This window comes from Theropithecus gelada, chromosome 11 (genome assembly GCF_003255815.1).
Source record: "Theropithecus gelada isolate Dixy chromosome 11, Tgel_1.0, whole genome shotgun sequence".
In the NCBI taxonomy this organism is placed as follows: Eukaryota; Metazoa; Chordata; class Mammalia; order Primates; family Cercopithecidae; genus Theropithecus; species Theropithecus gelada.
The window spans coordinates 10323904-10340672 of NC_037679.1; the positions used below are offsets into that span (position 1 = coordinate 10323904).

The window sequence follows — 16769 nt, forward strand, 5'->3', positions numbered from 1 at the left end:
GCAGGTGGATCACTTGAGGCCAGGAGTTCAAGACCAGCCTGGCCAACATGGTGAAACCCCATCTCTACTATTAATAGAAATACAAAAATTAGCTGGGTGTGGAGACACACACCTGTAATCCCAGCTATGTGGGAGGCTGAGGCACGAGAATCGCTTGAGCCAAGATTGTGCCACTGCACTTCAGCCTGGGTGACATAGCGAGACTGAATCTGAAAAAAAAAAAAAGATAAAAAGAGTAGTAACATGTTGATGACTGTTAAAGCAAGGTGATGAGTATAAGAGGGTTCATCATATAATTCTGTTTACTTTGTATATGTTTGAAATTTTCCACAGTAAAGATTTTTTAAAAAAAGAAAAAATATACATAGGCCACAGAGTACTTCTGGGTACAAAAGAAAAGGAACAGGGCACGTGAAATAAAAGAAACAATTAAGATTCCCTTGGCCGGGCATGGTATGGCTCACGCCTATAATCCCAGCACTTTGAGAGGTCAAGGCGGGCAGATTACTTGAGGTCAGGAGTTTGAGACCAGCCTAGCTAACATGGTAAAACCCCATCTCTACTAAAGATACAAAAATCAGCCAGGTGTGGTGGCGTGTGCCTGTAGTCCCAGCTACTCAGGAGGCTGAGGCAGGAGAATCACTTGAACCCGGGAGGTGGAGGTTGCAGAAAGCCGAGATCACGCCACTGCACTGAAGCCTGGGAGACAGAGCGAGACTCCATCTAAAAAAAAAAAAAATCCCCGCCAGAAGATTAGAAGTCAGGAATCCAGCGAATTTTTTTTTTTTAGACAGTCTTGCTCTGTCTCCCAGGCTTGAGTGCAGTGGCACGATCTAGGGTCTCTGCAACCTCCACCTCCCGGGTTCAAGTGATTCTCCTGCCACAGCCTCCCAAGTAGCTGGGACTATAGGCACATACCACCACGCCGGGCTAACTTTTGTATTTTTAGTAGAGACAAGGTTTCACCATGTTGGCCAGGCTGGTCTCAAACTCCTGACCTCAAGTGATCCGCCCACCTCGGCCTCCCAAAGTGCTAGGATTATAGGTGTGAGCCACTTCACCCAGCCCAGAGATTCTTGTTAACATTCCCCATGTTCAAAATGGAATACATTCAAACCTTTACTTATAATTTAAATATTAAGCTTATAAAGAGACCAAAATGCTTCTTTTTAACCATTCACAGATGAAAAAGCAATTATTTATATGTACCTATATCCCTCACCAGTACACACATTTTCCCCAATACATCAGATTACAGGGTCATTACCTTCAGGCAAAGACACTATTGACAGAAAGTTGACTACACTCTTGTGAATTTTACAGACAATATTATAAATTATTACTGGAAAATAAAACAAGTAGCAAATGTTCTGATTATTGACTTCACACACAGGTATAATACAAATTTACTGGCATGAACACTAAAAAAAGGAGGGGTGGAAGAGAAGAAAATTTTTCTTTCTGTTGATATCTGAATAACAATAATATGTTATTATTTGAATCCAGTAAGACTTGATGCAAACCAGTTTTCATGAAACAGTTTTCTTTTTTTCTTTTTCTTTTTTTTGAGACAGAGTCTCCCTCTGTCACCCAGGCTGGAGTGCAGTGACACCATCTCGGCTCACTGCAGCCTCTGCCTCCTGGGTTCAAGTGATTCTCCTGCCTCAGCCTCCCGAGTAGCTGGGATTACAGGCATCTGCTACCACGCTCAGCTAATTTTAATATTTTCAGTAGAGACAGGGTTTCACCATGTTAGCCATGCTGTTCTCAAACTCCTGACCTCAGGTAATCTGCCCACCTCAGCCTCACAAAGTGCTGGGATTACAGGCGTGAGCCACCGCGGCCAGCCTATGAAACAGTTTTCTCATCGTTAAAAAATATTTCAATGGCCAGAAACACAAAAGGCACTTTCTTTTCCTTAGGCTTTGCTCATATGAGTTACGAGTGGAGAATGTTGAGGGAATCCTTCTTCCTGTCCATATTAATTTTTTTCCACGTGAAACATATTGTTCCCTTGAGACTATTTACAACTGTAGAAACAGAGTTTTCTAAAAAATTACTCTGTTCTAGTTCTTTTATTTCTCAAGATCAGGAAGTTACCAGTGCTCTCATAACAAAAAGTATAGAAAATAAAGTAAAACACCACAAAACTTAACACAGTGTTAGCATTTGGAAGCCTTTACTGTCTTATCATTCTCAAATACATCACATCTGATGATTCTTTAAAAGATTAGTAAAGATTACCAGATATCAAGGCAAATAGGATTTTGAAACATAGCAACAGTTCAACCTTTATGAATGTAGGGTGGCTATTTTTTCTTCTCAAGTATCACTACCAACCAAGGTTAATAAACAGCAACCATTCCTAGTCTTCTCAGGATCATGTGGCATTACACCTAACCCATGACTAAGCAAAGGACTGTTATCTGGGGCTAGAATTCTCAAACTGATTCTCAAAGTTACCCCTAAAACTAACTCAAAACAGTACAGCCAAACCAAATACACAAGACTATATTTCCTCATCAGAGAGTTTAAGATCTATAAACCCCAAACATATTTCAATTATTCATAATCTTGCTACACTGCATTTCTTTTAGTCTGCTGTGGGAGCAAAAGTACCATTCAGTTCCACATTCCTAGAGATAGAGGCTATAGGTCACTGGAAATACAACTCTAGGTCCCTATTTATACCAAAACAAAAACAAGTGCATCCAGAAAGAAACGGTTTTGGAAATCCAAGTCTGCTCTTCCTTAGAGGTGAGTTTAGATAAGGAAAACCCAAACCCATTCTGGTAGATTCTAAGTAGCTGTTGCCAATGTATAATTTAACATTTTATTATATTTTCTGATTGCTTTATGCATTTCGTTCATTTTTTTTAATTTATTTATTTTTTTTTTTTGTAGAAATGGAGGTCTTGTTATGTTGCCCAGAGTGGTCTCAAACTCCAAGCCTCAAGTAATCCTCCCACCTCTTCTCCCAAAGTGTTGGGATCACAGACATGAGCCACTGTGCCTGGATTAATTAATTTCAATGAACCGTAAGCTATTTGAAAGGAAGACTTCTCTTTCTTGTTCTTAGCAAATATTCACTGATATGATGTATACTTTTGTTTTGTTAAATAAAAACTATAGGAGGCCACTAAACTCCTATACTAGGCCCCAACAAAGCAGACTAAAAATAAAAATGGAGTCATCCATCTTAAGTTCTACATTGTGAAACCTAAACTAAGCTATCTTATCTTCTAAGAAATCAGGAGAGACAGAACACCTAATGTCCCAAACAGGACAGTTTAAATCTTCAAACAGCATGATAATGAAGTTCCCTCTGCTTTAATCCTCACACAAAAATAGTAGCCTGAAGTAGCCTGATGTTAACCAATCAGCCACTTTTCTTTTTTCTTTTTTTTTTTGAGGGGGTCTCACTCTGTCACCCAGGCTAGGGTACAGTGGCGTGATCAAAGTTCACTGCTGCCTTCAATTCCTGGGTTCAAGGGATCCTCCAGCCTCCCAAGTAGCTGGGACTACAGGTGTGCACCACCATGTCTGGCTAATTCTTAAATTTTTTGTAGAGATGGGGTCTGATCATGTTGCTCAGGTTGGTCTTGAACTCCTGAGCTCAAGCTCTTCTCTCTTAGCCTCCCAAAGTGCTAGAATCACCGGCATGAGCCACCTGGCCCAATCAGTTATTTTTTTTTCTTCTTCTTCTTTTTTTTTTTTTTAAGAGTTCTGAAGTGATTTTACTTTTATTTCCTTCACTTTAAGCCAATTATGAAATTTCACCGTGATTTCTGGGGTGTAGGGGGAAGTCGGTGTTTAAGAATCATCAGGGCTGTGGCCCAGTCGGCCTGCGGAGGTGCAGGCAGGGTGGGCCCTCATGGGGCAACCGGAGGAGCACGGACTGCCCTGCCGGCAGGTAGGTCATGTTCCGAGAGCGTGAGAGCTGTTAACGCAATGTCCTCCGCGGCTTCCAGTTTGCACAGCTTGATCAGGCCGTCCCCTGCCATGGCCAGTGAGTTGGCAATCAGCTTGGCTGCCTTGGAGTCGCCCTCAGCAGAGACCATGGCCGCCTTTTTCTGCCGCTCAGCCTTTTCCATCATAAATCTGGCCCTCTCTGCTTCCTGCTGAGCCACCTGTTTGGCTTCCACTGCTTCTGTGAACTCCTTCCCAAAGGTCAGATGTGTCAAGGACACATCGTCCAGGATGAGCCCAAATGGGGCTGCTTGCTCTGTAAGGTCGTTGCTCACCTGCCTGGAGACCAGCTCTCTCTGGGTGATTACTTCTCCAGCATCAAAGCGAGCCACCACTGACTTGAGGATCTCGGTCGTGATGGACGGCAGCACACGCTCATCATAGGCCTCTCCGATGCTGGTGAAGATGCAGGAAGCTAGCTAGCGACGGGCCGGAAGATGATGCGCAGTGTGATGTTGACATTCTGTAAATCTTTGCTACCAGTGATGACTGGTACATGATGTGGTGGAGAAAGGCAGTCAAAGATAATCGGTTTCTGTACCCACGGGATGAGAAAGTGAGTCCCTTCCCCTACCACAATGTCCTGTCATTTTTGTCCTGGAATCAGTCAAAGATGACAGCTCTGTGCCCAGCATCCACATTATATAAGGCAGAGTTCACATGCCTCCTGCAACAGCTAAGGCCAAGCCAAACTTACCATGGACTCAAACACTTTGGCAGCCATGTTTTCTTCTACAGGACCCTCTCGCACCTGCTTCCACTCTGACCTCCACATGAATCAATCAGTTACTTCTCTATTCTTCTCTCTCCCTCTCCCAGCCTTACAAGAAAAAGGAACTTTGAAAAGTAACTAATACACTCTGTTCTTTGCTTCTGCTTCCTTTAGCCCTTCTGTCTAACCTCTTCTGCTCAGCTCACTGGAACAATTACTGTATTTTATGGAATGATGTCTTGCTCAATTCTAGAATCACAAAGAAAGCCAACTGAGATCTTTTAAATTTGCTGTAATTCTATCCTTTGACAGGTTGTTTGCATTCACCAGAATACTCAGCACTATATACACTATAATCATTTTGGAATTTTTGATCTTACCCTATCTCTGATCAAAGTATAAAGATACAGAAATCACAGGCTAGGCGTGGTGGCTCACGCCTGTAATCCCACCACTTTCGGAGGCCGAGGCGGGTGGATCACTTGAGGTCAAGAGATCAAGACCATCCTGGCCAACATGGTGAAACCCCGCCTCTACTAAAAATGCAAAAATTGGCCGGCCACAGTGGCTCAAGCCTGTAATCCCAGCACTTTGGGAGACCGAGGTGGGTGGATCATGAGGTCAGGAGATCGAGATCATCCTGGCTAACATGGTGAAACCCTGTCTCTACTAAAAAATACAACAAAAATTAGCCGGGCGTGGTGTTGGGCACCTGTAGTTCCAGCTACTCAGCAGGCTGAGGCAGGAGAATGGCGTGAACACAGAAGGCGGAGCTTACGGTGAGCCGAGATTGCGCCACTGCACTCCAGCCTGGGCAACAGAGCGAGACTGTCTCAAAAAAAAAAAAAAAAAAGCAAAAATGAGCGAGGCGTGGCGGTGTGCGCCTGTAGTCTCAGCTACTCAGGAGGCTGAGGCAGGAAAATTGCTTGAACCCAGGAGGCAGAGGCTTCAGTGAGCCAAGATCGCGCCACTGCACTGCAGCCTGGTGACAGAGCGAGACTCCAATTTAAAAAAAAAAAAAAAAGATATAGAAATCACACCTGTTAAAAGGATAAGTTGAGTATATGTTAAAAATGTATACCCCTAAATGGAAATCCAAACCTGAGCATGAAGGCATAGCAGAAAGCAATTGAATGAAAGGAAGAGGAATAGAAGCAATATCAGGAGTGATCTTTCTTGAATGTAACTAAGATTCCACAAAGAGCTGCTTCACAGTCTCCTGAGGTATAAATTACCCTTTTGAGAAAGGGCAGCCCCTGAATGGTCTCTACTAATTCATAACTGTGGTTTAGCTTTCTTCCTTCAGGCCTACCAGCTGTTTGAGATGCCCTGTTCTAGAAAGAGCCTAGAAAAGGGAGAAGGAGAGGGTTGAAGAGTGTTACCTTGAGTAAGAAAGGCAGTAGATAGCATCTAAGGAACTTAGAAGCTAACTTGGGACAATAAGATGTCATGAACTTCAACTTTCCTATTTGTAACCCTCATTTAGCTTCCACTAAATGAGAATAAAGCATTTGAAACAAAAGCATGCTAACATCCCTATGTTAGCTACAGCATGGAAGGGCAACAGCTGAAGAGACTACACTCTACTCTAAGGCCAGCTTCAAAACAAAAAAAACATCCAGCAAACAATTGGCCATAACAACTTTAAGAAAATAGATTGATTTTCTGGGATTTGTGGGAAGGATGTAAGGTCAGATCAGGGAGGAGACCTGGCAAGGAGAGATGGCCCTGTGATTTTACCATAAAGCCAGTAATGATAAAAGATTTCTGCTACAGAAAAATCTCATACAACTAAAAAGCAGCATATAAGATTTTTTAAATTTGCCTTGCTAATTATTCTATCATCCAGAAGGTAGAAGAAATAAGTAGAATTATAACTTGGAACCTAATCTGAATAAGAAGAAATTGATCAGAAAAGAAGTAGTGGATGCCTCAAAAGAAAACAACCAAGGCAGACAGGCAGGCAGAAGGGCGAGGGGCACAGCTACATGCAGCAACTAGACTCTGAGAACAGGCTTCAACCAGTCAAGGAGACAGGACCTAAGGCTGAAGTGCTAAAGACAGGACCTAAGTCTGAGGTGCTAAAAGGGAAGACAACAGGATTGAGGTTCTCAAAAACGAAATTCTGGCAATCTCACATTATTTAAGATAGATGGGGGAAAAAAGAAGGGGCTTATCTAAAGAGACTAGCTGGAAAGCTCACCAATCAACTAAGAATTAGACAGACATACACAACATATATAAAAAGAAAGAAACTATTTTTAAAAATTGCACTGATGTGTCATCAAGAAGGAAGCTGAAGCTGAAGCCCAGAATGTGCTGAGACTTGCAAAAAAGGTAAGGAAGACACAGGCCCACTCTTTGATGTAAATGGCATATTACTAATTAATATGAAGCAGAGACAGAACATCTCAATTCCTGTTTTTCTTCTATCTTTTCTGACAAGAAAAATCATCTTGAAAGTAGAAAGAAAAGAAGAAATATTAGGAAAACTAGATTACTGACCAAGATAAATAAGGAGACTGTCAAAGAGTGCCTATCTGTCTAAATGAATAAAGAATTCCTGGATGAATTCTACACCAGAGAACTTGAAGAATCTGCAGATGAGACCCATGAGTGACACTTTGGAAACCCAGACAAGTCTCATGATTCTAACAATCCCAAATATCACATTAGCTTTGTGTGTCTGCAGAAGCAATTTTCTTTTCTTTTCTGTTCTTTTTTTTTTTTTTCTTTTTTTTTTGAGATGGAGTTTCACTCTGTTGTCCAGGCTGGAGTGCAGTGGTGCGATCTCGGCTCACCGCAACCTCTGCCTCCTGGGTTCAAGCGATTCTCCTGCCTCAGCCTCCTGAGTAGCTGGGATTACATGTATGCACCACCACGCCCAGCTAATTTTTGTATTTTAGTAGAGATGGGGTTTCACCATGTTGGCCAGGTTGGTCTCGAACTCCTGACCTCAAGTGATACACCCAACTCAGCCTCCCAAAGTGCTGGGATTATAGGCGTGAGCCACCATGCAGAAACAATTTTCAAAAAGAAAGGAGAATATATTCTCCGTACCTTATACTAGAGTTGATGTGATGTGCAGGACAAGCAAGACTGCAAAATAGGTTACTAAAAGAATAGTTCATTAATAAAAACTAGTATCAGGAACATCTCCAAACTCCATTTTCCTTTTTTTATATGGTTAGGCCAGCAAATGCTATAGGCATAAATATAGTATCTGGATTTCAGCAAGGCATAAAATAAAGTCTCTCTTGATATCACTGTGCAAAGTGAAAAAATATGTATTTTTTAACTTGAAAGTTAAGTGGCTTCACAGATAATTATACAACTGTACCTAAAGAGTTGCAGATAAATCTGGAAGAAGGCTCAGTAGTATGCAACGGGGCCCAGAGTAACCTGTCCTTTGCAACATTTTTTTATAAATGACTTGGATGAGAATATGGAAAGGAGGATGATCAAATGTGCAAATGACAGGAATCTGGGATGGGAAAGTAAACACCCTGTATGCCATTATCAACTTTTTAAGTAATTGTAAGTGGCTGGAACAGGAGGCTAAATTTAAGGGGATCATATTTAATAAGGATAAATACAAAGTCATAAGCTTAGAACAAAAAAAAAAAAACAATAAAAACAAAATGGCACAGGACAGTGAGAAATGACTAGGCTTTTTAAAAAGTCTATTTCAAAGACACAAACAGTGTGTTACAGCTGCCAAAATCACTGATATCAGGTTTCATTAAAAGCAAAGTCTGAATGAAGAAAATGTCATTCTCTATGCAAATCAGACTACACTTGAATATACTTAGTTCTGAATGTACACATTTGAGAGGACTTAAAAAATCTAAGGAGAGGCCGGGCATGGTAGCTCATGCCTGTAATTCCCAGCACTTTGGGAGGCCAAGCCGGGCGGACCATGAGGTCAGGGGTTCAAGACCAGCCTGGCTAACATGATAAAACCCTGTCTCTACTAAAAATACAAAAAATTGGCTGGTCATTGTGGCAGGCGCCTGTAATCCCAGCTGCTCGGGAGGCTGAGGCAGGAGAATCTCTTGAACCTGGGAGGCAGAGGTTGCAGTGAGCCAAGATCGTGCCACTGCATTCCAACTTGGGCGACAGCGCAAGACTCCGTCTAAAAAAAAAAAAAAAATCTAAGGAGAGAGATAAATAAGTGAGGTGACCTAAAGTCATGTCACATGTAGAGAAAGAGGATTGCTGAAGCAAAGAAGTCTTTTTCGTTCTATCCTGTAAAGAGATTTCAGTAGCTCAGGGTTAGATGAGCTGACCTCTTTAAAAGGGTCTCCAAATCAGTTCTATGGTTTTATTATTCTAAAAAGACTAAATGTTGTGAGACTGTTCAGGTATTAGAAGCTGCACTGGAAGGAAAATGGGCACAGGGAATCTTTTGGCAGGATAAAAATATTCTAAAACTGGAAGGAAAAAAAGAAAAGCTCCATTGGAGCCAGGCACAGTGGCTCACACCTATAATCCTAGCATTTTGGGAGCCTGAGGCAGGAGGATTGCTTGAGACCAGTAATTTGAGACCAGCCTGGGTAAAAAATAAGACCCCATCTCTACAATAACAAATTTTTAATTAGCTGGGCATGATACTGTGCGTCTGTAATCCCAGTTAATTGGGAGGCTGAGGTAGGAGGATTGCTTGAGCCTGGGAGGTTGCAGTGAGTCATGATTGTGCCACTGCACTCCAGCCTGGGCAACAAAATGAGACCCCATTACAAAAAACCTACAAACACAAAAACAACATTAAAAATAGTAGCTGTTGGCCAGGCGCAGTGGCTCACGCCTGTAATCCCTGCACTTTGGGAGAACAAGGCAGGTGGATTACCTCAGGTCAGGAGTTCAAGTCCAGCTTGGCCAACATGGCAAAACCCTGTCTCTACTAAAAATATAAAAATTAGCCAGGTGTGGTGGTGTGCGTCTGTAATCTCAGCTACTCAGGAGGCTGAGGCAGGAGAATCGCTTGTACCTGGGAGGCAGAGGCTGCAGTGAACCAAGATCATGCTACTGCACTCCAGCCTGGGTGAAAGAGCAAGACTCAGTCTCAAAAAAAAAAAAAAAAAAAAAAAAAAAAAAAAAGCACTGGGTTGTGTTTAGGGATCCTATTTATTATTAGAAAATACTAACTGGCATATAGTCTCCTCTGATAGGAAATATCACTAGTTTACTGCCATTACAAAGTCCAAAGCATATTTTCCATCTGCTATAGAAGGCAGAGCCAAATGATAACTATAAAACCCTACATACTGGCTAAACCAATTGGCCTATAAATCTGTCTTTAAAAAAACTGTCTTAAAAAAAAACTGGCCAGGCATAATGGCTCACGCCTGTAATCCTAGTACTTTGGGAGGCTGAGGCGGGTGGATCACCTGAGGTCAGGAATTCAAGATCAGCCTGGCCAACATGGCAACACCTTCTACTAAAAATATAAAAATTAGCTGGGCGTGGTGGCAGGTGCCTGTAATCCCAGCTACTTGGGAGGCTAAGGCAGGAGAATCATTTGAACCTGGGAGGCAGAGGTTGCAGTGAGCCGAAATTGCGCCACTGCACTCCAGCCTGGGTGACAGAGTGTGACTCCATCTCCAAAAAAAAAAAAAAAAAAATTATTTGTACATTTGTGTACTTGCCATGACAAAACAAGGAATAGACAAACTATAATAAAATAAAACATAGATAACATCTAGGCATACTAAATCTTCTGTATACCAAATACAACAGGCCCATCAGTATAGCTTTGTTCTATCACAAACAATCCCTAAAAATGATATTCTTGGTTAAAGTTAAGATATAAAAAGGTTTTCAGTTCTCAGAGAACTTCTACATCTTATGAACATCCACTTGGCCAAAGGTGAACTATGCTCTCAGTATAATGAATGATACTCTCAGATCTTCTAAACTGTCTATGAACAAGCTGAGTAAAATATGTATTTCCTAAAATACCAATAACTCCCTTTAAAAATATTTTTTCCACTCAAGGTGGCCTTGAATAACTCCCCTTTTGAAAAGAAAACTTCACTGGGAGGCCGAGGCGGGTGGATCATGAGGTCAGGAGATCGAGACCATCCTGGCTAACACGATGAAACCCCGTCTCTACTAAAAAATACAAAAAACTAGCCGGGCGAGGTGGCGGGCGCCTGTAGTCCCAGCTACTCCAGAGGCTGAGGCAGGAGAATGGCGTAAACCCAGGAGACGGAGCTTGCAGTGAGCTGAGATCCGGCCACTGCACTCCAGCCTGGGTGACAGAGCGAGACTCCGTCTCAAAAAAAAAAAAAAAAAAAAAAAAGAAAAGAAAACTTCAGTCATTCAAAGATTTATTACCTACTAAGTATCAGCTACTATTCTAACTATGAAAAATCACATATCGATTTTTAAAAATAAAATTATTTTCTTTTCCTTCCTTTCCTTCTTTTCTTTTTCTGTCCTTTTGGTCTTCAGGGTTTCAGCAGCAGTAAATAAATGGTGTACCTTTTTAAGTTCTTACTACTTTTTTAAACACAAAGTTTATGACATCATCTATTCTCTATTTTGTACTCACTTCTCCCTAACCAATTTACAACTAAGTTCTTTTTCATTTATGCCTAACTTTCAGCTAAACACTTGCTAGATAGTTCCTATCTAACTGTAATAGAACAAATGTTAAAATAGAGGAACAACTGGTTGGGGGCAACATGAATATAAATAAAATCTAAATAATCCAAAAGTAGTCTTAAGTTTTAAATATCATAAAAACCGCCCGAGATTTCATCACTAGGCTGCTAAATGTGACTTTGGTAGCTAATCTCCAAAGATAGTCTCAGATGACCCACAGCTCTTTGTATTCACACCCTTTCGCAGCACGCCTTCCACACTGGATATGGGCTGGTAACTTGCTTTAACAATAATGTGGGAGAAATAACAGTGTGCAAGTTCTGGTTTAGGAATTAGTCTTCCTTTTTTTTTTTTTTTTTAGACAGAGTCATGCTCTATCACCCAGGCTGGAGTGCAGTGGTGCCATCTTGGCTCACTGCAAACTCCACCTCCTGGGTTCAAGTGATTCTCCTGCCTCAGTCTCCTGAGTAGCTGGGATTATACGCGTGTACCACCATGCCTGGCTAATTTTTTGTATTTTTAGTAGAGATGGGGTTTCACCATGCTGGCCAGGCTGGTCTTGAAGTATTGACCTCGTGATCCACCTGCCTCTGCCTCTCAAAGTGCTGGGATTACAGGCGTAAGCCACCGCGCCGGACTAGGTCTAGTCTTTAAGAAGGATTGCTAGCTTTTACTTTTGCACTTTTGGGAACTTTGAACTGCTAGTAAGAAGTCTGGCTACTCTGCTGAAGCAACCACATGGAGTGGCTCAGTGGAGATGGGGAGGTCCTGAGGCTACACGGAAAGACAGCGAGCTCCAGCCAACCCAGTGTCCCAGCAGAGCCCAGCATTAAACATGTAAGTAAGCCATCTTGAATGTCCCAGCCTAGGCCTCAGAATGACTGCAGCCTCAGCCTACTGATTCCACATGAAGGAGAACTGCACGGTCAATCCATAGATTCATGAGAAGTCATTGTTGTTTTGAGCCACTAAGTTTTTGTGCGTGGTTTGTTATGCGATAAGATAACAAAGCTTCTAAAAAATTTCTTTGTTCTAAAACAAAACTTAATAGAAATGGTGAATGTGCAAAGGAAAATATTAAGTCAACCTTACTTAGAACAGTTCTACTAAAAAAAAAAAAAAAGTGCATTCCAAAAGCCACTGTATGACGTTTAAGAAAAAAATAAAGCATAAAACTATCTCAGATTACAATATAACTCATCTGAACTTAAATTACCTTTTAAAACAATTTAATGCTATAAAACCTTTAACTACAAAGGTTTTTTTTTTTTTTTTTTTTTTTTTTTTTTTTTTTTTTTTTTTTTTTTGAGACGGAGTCTCGCTCTGCCGCCCAGGCTGGAGTGCAGTGGCCGGATCTCTGCTCACTGCAAGCTCCGCCTCCCGGGTTCACGCCATTCTCCTGCCTCAGCCTTCCAAGTAGCTGGGACTACAGGCGCCCGCCACCGCGCCCGGCTAGTTTTTTGTATTTTTTAGTAGAGACGGGGTTTCACCATGTTAGCCAGGATGGTCTCGATCTCCTGACCTCGTGATCCGCCCGTCTCGGCCTCCCAAAGTGCTGGGATTACAGGCTTGAGCCACCGCGCCCGGCCTCAAAGGTTTTTATTTTGCCAACAAAATATACCTATTTTCACTCTCTCTCTCTCTCTTTTTTTTTTTTTTTTTTTGAGATGGAGTCTCGCCCTGTTGCCCAGGCTGGAGTGCAGTGGCGCAATCTCAGCTCACTGCAAGCTCCGCCTCCCGGGTTTACGCCATTCTCCCGCCTCAGCCTCCCGAGTAGCTGGGACCACAGGCGCCCGCCACTACGCCCGGCTAGTTTTTTGTATTTTTTTAGTGGAGCCGGTTTTTCCCCGTGTTAGCCAGGATGGTCTCGATCTCCTGACCTCGTGATCCGCCCGTCTTGGCCTCCCAAAGTGCTGGGATTACAGGCTTGAGCCACCGCGCCCGGCTTTTTTTTTTTTTTTTTTTTTTTTTTTTTTAAGACGGTCTTCCTCTGTTGCCCAGGTGGGATACAGTGGCACAATCACTACTCACTATAGCCTCAGCCTCTTGGGCTCAAGCCATCCTCCCACCTCAGCGTCCCGAAGAGCTGGAACTACAGGTGTGTGCCACCATGCCCAGCTAATTTTTATATTTTTTGCAGAGATGAGGCTTTGCAATGTTGCCCAGACTGAGACTGGTCTCAAATTCCTGGGCTCAAGCAATCTGCCGCTTTGGCCCCACAAAGTGCTGGGATTACAGGCGTGAGTCATCATGCCTGGCCTTTGTTTTCACTCTTTGGGTAAAGAAACAGTGTTGGCTGGGCATGGTGGCTCACGCCTGTAATCCCAGCACTTTGGGAGGCTGAGGCGGGCAGATCACTTGAGGTTAGGAGTCTGAGAACAGGCTGGTCAACATGGTGAAACCCTGTCTCTATTAAAAACACAAAAATTAGCCAGGCGTGGTGGCAGGTGCCTATAGTCCCAGTTACTTGGGAGGCTGAGGCACGAGAATCACTTGAACTGGGGAGGTGGAGGTTGCAGTGGCCTGAGATTGCACCACTGCACTCCAGTCTAGGCAACAGAGTGAGACCCTATCTCAAAAAAAAAAGAAAAAGAAAGAAAGAAACAGTGTTAAAGAATTTGAACAATATGGCCAGATCCAAAAATTAAGCAACTGGATAAGAAAACAAACAAAAAATGTATAAGAAACAGAGAAAAAAGGAGAAAATAAATGTGTGTAACAGTGTAGCCCCATTAAAGGAATGATGGGATGACTATCTTCTTTCCTCCTTCTTGTCATATACTCTAGTTTTGTAGCTTTCAACATCTTGAAATACCATTCGTATTAGGTAAGCTATTTCATATTCAGACCCAGTACACACATACATATATTTGTGCGTCTACAGAACTGAAAAGTTTCATGAAACAATACTTACTAATTTTGGTATTTTTTTTCTTTTTTGAGACAAGGTCTGGCTCTATTGCCCAGGCTGGAGTCCGGTGGTGCCATCTCGGCTCACTGCAACCTTCACCTCCCTGGCTGAAGCCATTCTCTCACCTCAGCCTCCTGAGTAGCTGGGACTACTACAGGCATGCCACCATGCCCACCTATTTTTTTGTATTTTTAGTAGAAATGGGGTCTCACCATGTTGCCCACACTGGTCTTAAACTTGTGAGCTCAAGCGATCTGCCAGCCTCAGCCTCCCAAAGTCCTGGAATCACAGGCATGAGCCACCCCGCCTGGCCTTGGTAGTCTCTATTTGACTTCATTTAAAATTTTTACTACAGCCTGAAGTTTGGAAAAAACACTGCTCTAGTCTTTTGTGCCCCTTAGAACTTTGTACCAAATTAAATCAAGTTTATTTACAGTTCCTTTAACAGTATTTTTAAAACAAACATAATAAAAGACAAGTCTAAAAGATCATACTGTAATTCAGCTACTTAAGAACAGGAATAATATCTACTTAGATAGATAATCAAACAAATACAGGTTGAGCACTGTGCCTCACGCCTATAATCCCAGCACTTGGGAGGCCGAGGCGGGTGGATCACGAGGTCAGGAGATCGAGACCATCCTGGCTAACACGGTGAAACCCTGTCTCTACTAAAAATACAAAAAATTAGCCGGGTGTGGTGGCGGGCACCTGTAGTCCCAGCTACTCGGGAGGCTGAGGTGGGAGGATGGCGTGAACCCGGGAGGTGGAGCTTGCAGTGAGCCGAGACTGCGCCACTGCACTCCAGCCTGGGTGACAGAGCGAGACTCCATCTCCAAAAAAAAAAAAAAAAAACCAGCCTAGACAACATAGTGGGACCTTGTCTCTATAAAAAAATTTTTAAAAATTAGCCAGGTGTAATGTGGTGTGCACCCGTAGTCCCAGCTACTCAGGAGGCTGAGGTGGGAGGATCACTTGAGTCCTGGAGGTTGAGGCTGCAGTGAGCCGTGACTATGCCACGGCATTCCAGCCTGGGCAACAGAGTGAGATTCTATCTCAAAAACAAAAAACAACAACAACAAAAACATACAATTCAGGGCCAGGCGCAGTGGCTCACACCTGTAATCCTGGCGCTTTGGGAGGCCGAGGAGGGAGGATCACTTGAGGCCAGGAGTTTGAGACCAGCCTGACCAACATGTTGGAACGTTGTCTCTACTAAAAACACAAAAATTAGCCAGGGGTTGTGGTGGGCGCCTGTAGTCCCAGCTACTCGGGAGGCTGAAGCAGGAGAATTGCTTGAACCTGGGAGGCAGAGGTTGCAGTGAGCCGAGATCATGCCTGGGCGACACAGCAAGACCATCACACACACAAAAAAACTACAGTCAGATCCTGCTTTTTAAGTCAGAAAGTATTTAGAAATAAAATAGTTTTCGAGTCATCTTCTGCTGTATTTGTATATTATATTACTAAATTCAAGTCAGGTCTGTATGAAAGGCATATAAATAGCAGTGGCTCTCAATCTTAGCAGCTGCACATTAGAATCACCTGGGGAGCTTTAAAAAAATCCCTTTCAGGCCATATCCCGTGTCAACTAAATCCAAATGGGGAGGAGGGACTGGTGAGCTTAATTACTCAGTGCTATGTATTAATAAACTAAGAGAATGCATGGGTTTGATCTCTATGTCATCTAGAATGACCACCTTTTTATAGCAAGACTTGACTTTGCAGAGGTCCTCAGTGAGCTATCTTGAAACATTACCACAAAGGGTGAGGGTATTTGTTCAGGTCTACACATACCCATCACCACTACTGGGGTGAAAACACTCAGTCTGACATGGTCTCAGTAAATCCCTTCAAAACCTTTTCTTCTTTTTTGAATTCATCAAATAGTCTTTGAGCACTTGCTATGTTCTAGGCCCTGTTTTAGGTGGCAGGAATATAGCAATAAACAAGTTAAAGAAGGTTCCCTGGCCGGGCGCGGTGGCTCACGCCTATAATCCTAGCACTTTCGGAGGCCAAGGTGGGCAGATCATGAGGTCAGGAGTTCAAGATCAGCCTGGCCAACATAGTGAAACCCCGTCTCTACTAAAAACAACACAAAAAAATTAGCCTGGTGTGGTGGTAGGTGCCTATAATCCCAGCTACTCAGGAGGCTGAGGCAGGAGAATCTCTTGAACCTGGGAGGTAGAAGCTGCAGTGAGCTGAGATCACGCCACTGCACTCCAGCCTGGACAAGAGTGCAAGACTCTAAAAAAAAAAAAACAAGAGGCCGGGCGCGGTGGCTCAAGCCTGTAATCCCAGCACTTTGGGAGGCCGAGACGGGCGGATCACGAGGTCAGCAGATCGAGACCATCCTGGCTAACACGGTGAAACCCCGTCTCTATTAAGAAATACAAAAAAAAACTAGCCGGGCGAGGTGGCGGGCGCCTGTAGTCCCAGCTACTCGGGAGGCTGAGGCCGGAGAATGGCGTGAACCCGGGAGGCGGAGCTTGCAGTGAGCTGAGATCCGGCCACTGCACTCCAGCCTGGGTGACAGAGCGAGACTCCGCCTCAAAAAAAAAAAAAAAA

At 43.0% G+C, this 16769-nt stretch overlaps 1 protein-coding gene and 1 pseudogene across 5 annotated transcripts in view; both read right to left on the bottom strand.

Moving 5' to 3' along the window:
* TFCP2 (transcription factor CP2) overlaps positions 1-16769 on the bottom strand; it is an 83596-nt gene that overhangs the window by 29311 nt on the left and 37516 nt on the right. The window lies entirely within an intron of this gene.
* On the bottom strand, positions 3419-4693 carry LOC112634708 (annotated as a pseudogene). The gene has a single exon (XR_003121811.1). The product of XR_003121811.1 is annotated as a prohibitin pseudogene (transcript).